This window comes from Coregonus clupeaformis, unplaced genomic scaffold (assembly GCF_020615455.1).
Source record: "Coregonus clupeaformis isolate EN_2021a unplaced genomic scaffold, ASM2061545v1 scaf0224, whole genome shotgun sequence".
Lineage (NCBI taxonomy): Eukaryota > Metazoa > Chordata > Actinopteri > Salmoniformes > Salmonidae > Coregonus > Coregonus clupeaformis.
The window spans coordinates 359,123-371,531 of NW_025533679.1; the positions used below are offsets into that span (position 1 = coordinate 359,123).

General features: G+C 41.9%; 1 protein-coding gene across 2 annotated transcripts in view; it reads left to right on the forward strand.

Moving 5' to 3' along the window:
• The first annotated feature begins 1,042 nt into the window (after window positions 1–1,042).
• LOC121558166 (myelin basic protein) overlaps window positions 1,043–12,409 on the forward strand; it is a 76,523-nt gene continuing 65,156 nt past the window's right edge. For both annotated transcript variants that reach the window (XR_005998480.2, XR_005998481.2), the window contains exon 1: window positions 1,043–1,316. The gene's annotated coding sequence lies outside the window, so the exon portion shown is untranslated. The remainder of the gene's footprint in view (window positions 1,317–12,409) is intronic.

The window sequence follows — 12,409 nt, forward strand, 5'->3', positions numbered from 1 at the left end:
GCAACAGCTCTGGTGATCATTCCTGCAGTCAGCATGCCAATTGCACACTCTCTCAAAACTTTAGACATCTGTGGTATTGTGTTGTGTGACAAAACTGCACATTTTAGAGTGGCCTTTTACTGTCCCCAGCACAAGGTGCACCTGTGTAATGATCATGCTGTTTAATCACTTTCTTGATATGCCACACCTGTCAGGTGGATGGATTATCTTGGCAAAGGAGAAATGTTCACTAACAGGGATGTAAACAAATTTGTGCACAACATTTGAGAGAAAAAAGCTTTTTGTGCGTATGGAACATTTCTGGGAACTTTTATTTCAGCTCATGAAACATGGGACCAACACTTTACATGTTGCGATTATATTTTTGTTCAGTGTACATAATATTGTAGCAAACGGCGGGGCAGGGAAGCAAACCCGGGTTGCTGGCATGAAAGGCAAACACCCTACGCATCACGCCAATATGGTTGTAATAAGTTTGTAACAAATTGTAAAGTGGCTCAGATAGAGAGGATTGCTATGCTGCCCCCTCCGAACAGGAAGGCACGTCCCTGTGATTCAACCGACCGCGGCCCCCTCATACGTACGGTTGTGTGTTGCGATGGCCTCACGGCCGTCATCCCACTTCTGACACCAGTGTAGCGAACAACGGGGCAGGAAGCGAACCCAGGTGGCTGGTGTAAAAGGCAAACAGTCTACACATCCTACCAATAGGATTAACTCACTTGGTGAGAATTGTAACATAGCTCATATAGACAGGATCATTACAATATCTGAATTACTGTGTAATTAATACTGTGTAATTGGGGGCCCTCACTGATTTGAATAAGAAACAAAATTAACAATGTCCAATTCTATTTAATTCAAAGCCTGTGTATGAATCTTATCCTATCTGCAGTAATGACATGCTTAGCCTGCTAAAGCAATAGAGTACATTGCAGCAGCTTTTGTGTTGCCCAATATACAAAATAGAGTTTATTCACAAACTGTCAAGGGCAGCAATCACTCTATCACATACTTTGAACGAACGTGTCTCGTGACACAGATATTACGATAACGAGTGCGTGCGTGTAAGGGCATGCTCTGCTCTTTTACCGACATTTCTTTGCCGAGTATCAACATTCTGCCCCACCCCGAAGAAACAACCATCACTGTACCTAAAACAGGAAGCAACGAGACATACATTTTTACGAAGACAGTCTGTGAAAACAACGTCAAACCGTGGAAAAAAATCGTTATTGACCACGAGAAGAGAAACTACACATCAAAATCACAGCCTCTTATTGTGGATGCATTTGATTCAATCTAAACGGAGAAGGGTATGTAAAAGACAGTCGAATCCGAAACGCAAATAATAGTAAATTGTGGTTGTAGCAGTTTGCGACCATGTGACCAAAACATTGTAATTCTGTTGACAGCTGTTTTGTTGCGCGGCTTGCTGCATCAACCGATTTAGTAAACATGTACGTTGTCTTGTTTAGCCTATAACAGCTTGTTAGGTTACGACCTGCATAAGATGCGAGGAATGTCGTGTTATTAATCAATTCTATTAAATGTTTGACAAAGCGACACATCATGCACATCAATATGCATATTTCTATAGCCTTACTTAGGCCTACAGAAAAAATAGGCTAGACTATCACTGACGGTAGAATATCACATAATGCTATCACAGTGAGTGTCGCAAACACGTTTACCTCCAAGCAGTGCTCACACCAACTTTCAGATGAATGTTATGCTAGTACTAGGCACCTTGGCCAGAACTAGCTCATATAGGAGTGGATGGAGAGAGCAGCCCACTCTGCATAAAACAGATCCTATTATAAACATATTTAGCTTTCTGAGGAAGACGTAAACAAGACTAACATCAAATAGCCTACCAGTAGTCCACAATGAGAGGCACTGTCTGGACCTGCTGTGTTATAATCTAAATCCTATTTTATTATAGTTAGTTAGAGCTGGCGTTATCTACAATGTTAATGGATGGACTTTGTTTTCAGAATGCATTTCACACTACAAGACATCTGTTACATAGTGAGCTTGCACACAGAGAGGGAACCAAACAAACAGCAATGAATAGGCCTACTCCCTTTTACTGATTTTAATTTATTTGTTTACATGTAGGTTAGTCACCTAGACAGGCTAATGCGGATCAGAAAAAAACATTTGACCTCAAAGCCATCCTCTATCTTGATGTGCTGCGTTTTATAAATAAAAACACTTGCACATGAGTGGGTATTTCTATCTGAAATCCACTGATTTAGTGAACGAAAAGCCTATAGCCATGATTCTCCTCAGGTCTCGTAACATACAATAGAGGAGAAAGGGAACTGATACCAGACCTGGGTTCAAACTGGACACAGCTGGGCGCACAGTGCGCTTTTGCGACTATTTCCCAAAATATTTCAAATACTATTTGAGCCCAGGTCTGACTGACACACTTATGTCATCGACATGTATCCTCTTCTATGTGCTGGTTTCAAAGAAGACATCTGGTAGTAGCAAATTAACAAAACACCAACCCCTAACTGAATTGAAAAAAGGAATCTGTAAGATCAATGTATTGTGTACAAATAGTACATAATGGTGGAGACCATTCTGCTTAAGTGGAACTTTGCACTCTCAGTTGTAGTTTTGAACAGAATGGACAGGAAAGTGATAGTTCTAGTTTTTCTACTGAATAACAAGGTTATTGGAAGAGTTTCCATAATATATTACTGAGGTATTAACTCAGTCAGACAAAAATGCTCAGCTGTTTGTTTAATAGTCACATGTCCTGCTGCTTTAACGTTCCTTCATTTGCCTTTCACAAAGCATGCCTTCTTGCACCTGACACACACTGCGTGAACATGATTTTGAGTGTGTCTATTGGATATAACCCTCAGGTTGTGCTGATACAAGCTGGGACGTTTTGTGACTATTCATAGTATTTTGGTCATTGCTGCTGTAGAGACCCAGGGGAATGGCTGTGATACACAGGAAACCAGAGCAACAGTAAAGTCTTCTAGTTCTTTCCTCAAGCTGGTCCATATTAGACATGCATATATCAGGGTATGAAGTAGCTTACAGATGCAATATAAGACTTTAAATGTGTGTTAATGCATGTGTGTGTGTATGTTATCCTGTGTGGGAAAGAACTCGGAAGTGTATTTTTGTGTGTATGTTAGAGACTCCTGTTTGCATGTCTAATGTGTATGCGTGTGTGTGTAGGTGTATGTGTCTGCATGTGCATGCCTGTGCAAGTAGGTGAATCACAGAGGTAACTTCCGTCCTCACACCCTCACCAACTTCCTCCCTTCTGTCTATCTAACTTCCTCTCCTGTCTGCGTCATTTGGTATCGCTTTAAGGCAGGTCGATTCATAGCACCTTGAACCTTGTCATGTGACGCAAGAGAGTTTGCTAAAGGTGTGGCGCAACCAGACTGCATGGTGCAACCAGACTGTTCGTGCTCACAGAAAGCCACGGTGATGACAGCATAGTTGTCTGAGGTGTTGAGTTCACCCTGCATGGTAGGCCTGTGCATAGCGTCGACAACGTGCAGTAGAAACGGATGGCAGGTTTAGAATTCCCAGCTTTTAGTGGTGAACCCCAGGTGGCCGTGGATTGTGTAAGCTGTGGTGAAGAATATCAACATACCCTCCAGAAACGACGCTCTCTGGGAACACGATAGACGCACATCAGGGGGTTTAGGCATGTCTATAAAGAAGAAAATAAACACACAAACAAACAAAAATCATCACAGGCCTTTAGGGCAGAGATTTATATTGCTGTACTTCTTAAATGCCTTCGTACTTTTATTCAGATGAGAGGACTAATGATACTCCACTTGATACAATCTCTCTCACTCTTCAAAAGCATCAGAGTTGCTTTTGATCTTAGATTGGTTAAGGAGGATTCTACAGAACATAACCCAAGGATACTACTAACCCCAAACACATTTCTCTGCTGTGAAGGTCCTCCAGAAATCTAATTATATAGTCTTCAGTGTTTGCTTCTTCTGCCCAGGGGTTGGGAGGGACTGTCTGGCAGTATGTGTGCTAAGTGATGGACAGGCAGCTGCCTGGAACTGGAAACATCACAGGTCATATGGAGTATCAGGACAAGATGGTATGGAGCTGAGAACAACTGCCCAAACTTCCTACTGTAAAAGACACAGCTGTCCGCATTAATGATTCAGTGCTGAGTGCTGGCTGAATGGGCCTAAAGCAAAGCTTGGTTCTGCCACTAATGATGGGCTTGCTGTGTGGAACAGGACCACAGTGATGCTGCAATGGGGTCTATACCGGCATTTCTGCTAATTTTGGGCTTAGACCGTGGACCGTGGTGTGACCATGGTATTTACGGTCATCTTTTCTGTGAACTTCAAAATGACAAAAAAACGTATTGAAGCCAAGTGAACAGGGGAGTGGGACTGTGCCTTGCCCACAAACATGACATTCAAACACTCACACAGGCGTTCAAACACTCACACAGGCATTCAAACACTCACAAATCTCTCTTCCCAGAGCTTGAAAGAGCGATGAGTAGCGAGCAAAGGAAGGAGTAGAAGTGAAAGAGGAGAACCTAAAGAGACTCCATGTCCAGGGTCATGTTCACTAGGCACTAAGCGCAATAAAAATGTACTGAAACAAGGAAGGGATAACATGGACTTGTCCAATAAGAAACATTGTTTTTTGTTTTCTGTTGCAAAACATTTTCCGTTGTGTGCCCTCATGAACACGACCCTGATTGCTGTACACCAGATGCTCTCTCCAAGGACAGATGTTGACCTCTGACCCTGATTCTAGTGTCACTACCAGGGACTTAGTATCACTGAGTATCTCCAAGTGGGTTACTTAAGCCCTTTGGCAACCAAGGGCAGCTGGAGGGTTAAATGATGCACTTGTCCACTGTCCACAAGGACGACTGTATATTAGCTCATTTCCATGGAAGAGCCACACACATACACACCAGCCCGACACGTTCCTGGCACCTATGGATCCATTATCTGAGATAATGACGTGGAAGTCTGTGTGTGTGTGGTGTGTGTGCGTGCGTGTGTGCTGTGTGAGAGAGACCGAGATGCTGACTGAGTCTATTGGTCTGCATTCAGCACCATGGAGAGGGCAGTGCTTCTCACCCCTACTAAGACCACACACAGCTGGGAGATACTACAGGCATGCTAAACCTTCTGGGAGTTTATCATTGTGGCCAGTTAACACTGATGATATGAGGACTGTTATGCCCTGATATCTTAGAATGACATCTTAGTCCCATGGAAAAACTGCTCAGCAGCACTGTCAATTGTTTGCTTGGCTTTCCCAATCTCCAGAGTCAACCCCAAATAGAGAGTGTCTACTTCACTCAGTGTGCTCGCTGACCTGTGTTTGGTACAGTGACCAGAGGAACGTGTCAAAGAGGAGGATTCCCATGCAGGCTAAATAGAAACTCAAATGTTTAGAACAACATTTAGGTTTATTGTTCTCTGAGCCTGTAAAGTGTGTACACCAAGTGATGTGAACAAGAATATGTGCTCATTCTGTCAAACTTGAGAATGTAGACTCAGTCACATTGTAGCACATTGTGTCTAGGTTTTATTGTGGCCACTGTTTGTATTACAGGATAATCCATAGTTCCTTCTGTCAGCAGTCATAAATAGCTGTTTATCCATAAAGGGCGATTTATGTTGCAGGGAAGTAATATCCGTTTCAGTCTCGCAGGTTGGGAAGTAGAAGAAATGAATAGTTATGTATCCGTTTCTCACTGTAGAGAAGGAAGTTTGCTTTTTCTGTTGATACTTAAAACCATCACTCTCAGATGGAGATATGGAGGTATGGCTTATGAATTGAGCTGTGATGCCTTTATCTCCGAGTTGGTACGTGTTAAAAATGATGGGCGGCAGGTAGCTTAGTGGGTAAGAGCGTTGTGCCAGTATCCGAAAGGTCGCTGGTTCTAATCCCCGAGCCGACTAGGTGAAAAATCTGTCGATGTGCCCTTGAGCAAGGCACTTAACCCTAATTGCTCCTGTAAGTCGCTCTGGATAAGAGCGTCTGCTAAATGACTAAAAATAATAAAAATATAAAAAAATAAAAAAAGAGCTCTCCTCTCTTACGCTATGGGAGAGCAGTCATTTACATCCTCCCTGGATAGAGCATGAACATTAATAATAAACAAACTCCCCATTTCTTATGGGACTAGTATTAAATAAAAACACATTAACTACTAGCTACAAGACAAACAACCAGCTGACAGTAGATGGGCAACCAAGTTGATATGAGGAAAAGTGTATGAGGTATTTTGTAATGAATTAAGCCTCTCAGCCAGACCAAATCAAAATATTTTAGTTAGATTTTCAGAGTAATTGAGTCTCATGGTCCTAGGTAACAGACAGCAGCAGAGTAATCACACAAGCAGAACTTACAGTCAGAGGGAATATAGATAATTGCTTATGTGCACTGATGGCTCTGAGTGCTGCAGTACTGTGAGTGCTGGCCTATATGTGAGGAGGGTCGGCCTATAATTAGCATGCCACCCTGGTGCTGTATCTCCCATACAACCTTCAAATAGAATAGGCAAAGTTCATGTCCCCAGAGGGTGTGTGTGTGTGTGTGTGTGTGTGTGTGTGTGTGTGTGTGTGTGTGTGGAGAGAGAGAGAGACCGAGACCTATATGGTTATCCCTTATCATTCTCATCCACTGTGTCTCTCAGTCTCTGTATGTTCTCTTCCCCTGCCTGTAGTCTACCCCCCATTGATTTGCAAAGTGTTTGAGTCATACAATCTTATAGAGGCCTATGTGCAAGAAGGCAAGGCAAGGAACGGAGCATCTTTTGTTGGATTGGAAGCTACTGTGTAGAAGTTTAATTACAGCATAGATTTTTCTTTTAGTGTTATGTAACGCCCATGTTTTGCAAGTCCTCGCAGGCTCCCACTGTGGTTGTGTAATATTTTTGTGAGGGAAACCTCATCTCGGAAGGCCAGTTACTGTATCCTTTCACCGCTCTTTGTGACATAGATATTCTCTGGATGTTATTTTGGTTTCCCAGAATCTTGCAGATAATACGTTCAGAGTTTCTCACACTTACAACCTTGGGAAGAATGTTGACACATTGTCAGTTTGGTTACTGGAAAGGTGGTCTTGTTCACAGGCAAAGCTAGGAAGAAATGTCATCTTTCTAGTCTAGAGAAAGATAGCAAAGCATACTGAAGGGTCGGCGTCTTACTTTGGTTTGCTAGTCTTGTCAATTAGTTTTCTGCAATACATTTTCATCTAGCCTAGTGGTTGGTCTTTTTCTTGGCTATAGCTACTGAACTACTTAACCATGCTCCAGAGAGTGTTGTTTTAAGAAAGGATTAAAACTTGTTTCAGGACCTTGCGCCATAAGAGAGCTGAGCTAGCCAAAGCTTAGGCTATATGGCAGTTGTACAAAGTACAGTGAGGGAAAAAAGTATTTGATCCCCTGCTGATTTTGTACGTTTGCCCACTGACAAAGAAATGATCAGTCTATAATTTTAATGGTAGGTTTATTTGAACAGTGAGAGATAAATTGATTTGGATTTTAATGAAGGAAATAAGTATTTGACCCCCTCTCAATCAGAAAGATTTCTGTCTCCCAGGTGTCTTTTATACAGGTAACAAGCTGAGATTAGGAGCACACTCTTAAAGGGAGTGCTCCTAATCTCAGTTTGTTACCTGTATAAAAGACACCTGTCCACAGAAGCAATCAATCAATCAGATTCCAAACTCTCCACCATGGCCAAGACCAAAGAGCTCTCCAAGGATGTCAGGGACAAGATTGTAGACCTACACAAGGCTGGAATGGGCTACAAGACCATCGCCAAGCAGCTTGGTGAGAAGGTGACAACAGTTGGTGCGATTATTCGCAAATGGAAGAAACACAAAATAACTGTCAATCTCCCTCGGCCTGGGGCTCCATGCAAGATCTCACCTCGTGGAGTTGCAATGATCATGAGAACGGTGAGGAATCAGACCAGAATTACACGGGAGGATCTTGTCAATGATCTCAAGGCAGCTGGGACCATAGTCACCAAGAAAACAATTGGTAACACACTATGCCGTGAAGGACTGAAATCCTGCAGCGCCCGCGAGGTCCCCCTGCTCAAGAAAGCACATATACAGGCCCGTCTGAAGTTTGCCAATGAACATCTGAATGATTCAGAGGAGAACTGGGTGAAAGTGTTGTGGTCAAAATCGAGCTCTTTGGCATCAACTCAACTCGCCGTGTTTGGAGGAGGACATCCCCACAGTCAAACATGGAGGTGGAAACATTATTCTTTGAGGGTGTTTTTCTGCTAAGGGGACAGGAGAACTTCACCACATCAAAGGGACGATGGATGGGGCCATGTACAGTCAAATCTTGGGTGAGAACCTCCTTCCCTCAGCCAGGGCATTGAAAATGGGTCGTGGATGGGTATTCCAGCATGACAATGACCAAAAACACACGGCCAAGGCAACAAAGGAGTGGCTCAAGAAGAAGCACATTAAGGTCCTGGAGTGGCCTAGCCAGTCTCCAGACCTTAATCCCATAGAAAATCTGTGGAGGGAGCTGAAGGTTCGAGTTGCCAAACGTCAGCCTCGAAACCTTAATGATTTGGAGAAGATCTGCAAAGAGGAGTGGGACAAAACCCCTCCTGAGATGTGTGCAAACCTGGTGGCCAACTACAAGAAACATCTGACCTCTGTGATTGCCAACAAGGGTTTTGCCACCAAGTACTAAATCATGTTTTGCAGAGGGGTCAAATACTTATTTCGCTCATTAAAATGCAAATCAAGTTATAACATTCATGACATGCGTTTTTCTGGATTTATTTGTTGTTATTCTGTCTCTCACTGTTCAAATAAACCTACCATTAAAATTATAGACTGATCATGTCTTTGTCAGTGGGCAAACGTACAAAATCAGCAGAGGATCAAATACTTTTTTCCCTCACTGTATGTGATTTTCTTTTAGTAACAGTAGATTAATGCTGAAGCCAACATGTATTCCGTTTTGTAGTAAACTGTAGTAAAATTCTTAGGAATCAGAAAAGACCATGCTCAAGTGTACTGTAAAGTAAAACTGCAGTACTTCTCTTTGAATATTCCTCTTGCCAACTATTGTGATTATATATTTTCACCCTTTAAAGGGACAAGGGAGCCATCACCAGGCTACTCTGATCTGCTAAGACCTCTTTTTGTTTTGAAGGGAAAAGTTGAATTCACAGAGCAACTCACATACACCCCTCAAATATGTATGAAAAGGTCTTAAGAGTCCATCCCCGCCAACTCTCTGCAGTGTAACATCTCTGCTGTTGACATTCCTTCTCTCTTTGCTTTCAGCAGTCTGCTGAACTGTTCTATCACCCATAGCTCAGGCATCATGGCTGCTTTTAATCTCAACTGTCTGTTCGAAAATGGAGATGTTCTCAAGATGACAGACAGTTGCTGTGGTGGTGGGATGAGCTTCCAAAAAGGCCGGTAGCAACAAAGGGGGAGTTTTTGGCTCTGGATCTGAAATACATATTTTATTTGTATTTGAATGGCTATCAAGATGCTGCTTTGTACTCTACTGTTCATAATCTTCCCCCTTAAGCCATATGCGGTAGTATACTGTATGAGACATCAAGGGCTACATTTGGCCTCTGCAAAAATGCACTAATCTGCTCTATACTGTATATACTGTAGGTAAACTCACTATATTTTTATGATGTCCATGAGAAAAGGTTGTTTCGCATGCATCACATTTTCCCGCTGTCAGGGTATGCTGATGTGGATGCGGTGGTGAAGTCAAGCGCAGGACACAGAGGAATAAGTCAAGACGACTTTACTGAAGAACTCTAATAATACACAAAAATAAACGGCCTCGAAACACTGGAGGCGAACAAAATACGCGGGGTGCGTAAAACCAACAATAGATGCCAAGGTTCCGAACCAGTACGCATACGACAAGCGGACAATAACACACAACATGCAAACATAACACAGGGGAACTTATAGGTGACATAATCAATACAGAATACGAAACAGGTGCACCAACTAGACATAACAAAACAAACATCGAAAACATCAAGCGGTAGTAGCTAGTACTCCGGGGACGACGAACGCCGAAGCCTGCCCGAGCAAGGATGCCGTGACACCCGCCCAATACTTTAAACACATTTATAATCACATCCGCTACACGGTAATCGTAAAATAAAAGTTAAGAGATTGTTGCTGCTGCAATATTGTGATTATTAAAGGGACAATATGCGGTTCAAATAATAATAATAAGGCATGTCTCCGCCACTGTTTTGGGAAAAAGCTGAGGGATGGGGCTGGAACAAAGTAACCACTCTGGAATTCATAGACAGAGCTCTGGATTCAAGGACCGACCATCCATTTAATAAAAATTATAGGCTTAGCATGTTTTGAGGCCTTGCAGTGTTTGTTTACATTTACATTGTTTACAAACATTGGAGTAAAACAAGCTTATATTTTGCATTCTGATGGGGTATGACAGTTGAACTAAGCTCATCAGGTATTTATGAGTTATATTCTTCAATAATCAATGAGTATACTATATAATTTAAAAGTCCCAACATTGATGTAGCAATCACAGATTGCACCTTAAGTAGGCCTATTTCTAGTGCAGATCAGTGTATTTATGCAGAGGTAAAATAAAGCCTGTTTCCCCCCTACTGTGAATGCTAAAGCTAATGGAAACAGCTCCCTAGTACAGCATGATATCAGAACCCATTTGAAGCCCCATGTGACAGAACCATCTCATCTCTCATACTGTGTAGGCTACTGTCACACATGAGTAGGGCTGCATTCAGTCCCAACAAAAGACAATGTAACAAAAATGCATCATAGCTCCCAGCACACAGGGATCAAATCTCGGATTCACTCAATGCCATTAAAAGGAAATTAAGTGTTGCAGCATGCTCATTATTTCATTGTCCAAAAGTGTCCCTCAGTTGTTACGATCAACAGTGCGTAGTGCTGTGCGAACCCCCTTGGGTACAGGGCCCGAGATTTGTGATATAATCAAATGCTATATCAAGTATATTGTGGGCACCACGCTCCATGCTTTTAAAATTTTGATCTCGCTCTCTGAGACACCGGAAGTATATTATCTGAATTTGACATGTACGGTAAACAGCGCTCCCCTGCTTCCAGAACAATGAGAAAAGTTTCATCAACAGCACAGGTCACGGCTTCGTCTCTAATTCTAGACTGTTCTGCTCAATGTTTCATGTGGTAATTTGCTTCGGGCATGAGGGAGGATGTGTGCTTTAAGATATTGACCTTTTGTTGAGGTAAAGATGAGATTGGGGCATTGATGCAGGATTTATTCTCCATTACCTTGTCAATTGGGTCAATGTTATTACAGGAGACATATCCAATTGATTTAATACAATCCAATGCATCTTATTTCTTAATTATTTTCTGGCCTCTCTGGACTAAAACTTAATTATGACAAGATAAAACGTGCCTATTTATATAATGAATATGAACTGGGTGGGTTGAGATTATTAAATATAAAAGCACTAAACCTCTCTCTAAAAGCTTCACTTATACAAAAGTTTTACTTTAACCCAAAATGGTTCTCAAGTAGATTACTAAGAAAAGCTCATGCCTTTTTGCCATTGTGCAGATTGCCATGTCTAATTTTCGATTAATTAATATAATGAAACCTTGGTCAAAGTATCTCTTTTTCAAACAGGCATTGCAGAGCTGGTTACAATTTCAATTTCATCCCCCGGAAAAGATAGAACAAATATTATGGTTGAACTCAAATGTACTGGTTGATAAAATACCTGTATTTATGGAAAAGGGTATTTTGTTTTTAAATGATATTGTAAATTGGAATGGTAGAGTTAAATCTTTCATGGAGTTATCGGAATTGTATGGGAAGGTCTGCTCAATCCAAGATTACAACCAACTGATTAAAGCATTACCCCAAAAATGGAGGAGGCAGGTGGCAGCGGGAGGAGGTAGGGAACTGGTCTGTCTGCCCAATATAAAGGATCATAACTGGCGGAGGAACAAAAATAGCATAAATAGGAAAGTATACCAGTTTAATTTGAGGACCAGGATGTTGACAGCTGTGCCATACAGATTGCTGGGAAGAGATTTTTGATGTACCCATTACATGGCACAGGGTGTATGAGTTGATATATAAAACAACGCAAGATTCAAGACTTTGTGCCTTTCAGCTAAAATTATTGTACAGAATTCTTGCCACCAACAAAATGTTTGGGGCATACTACCATCGCAGCTCTGTAGATTTTGTTGTGAGGATACAGAATCAATAGACTATTTGTTCTGGTATTGCCCTCATCTAGACTGTTTCTGGTCTCAGGTTCAGGAATGGCTGAAAAAGCATAACATGAATCTAAAATTGACCCTAGAAATTGCATTGTTGGGAGATCTGGAGAGAGTTGGTCAGTCA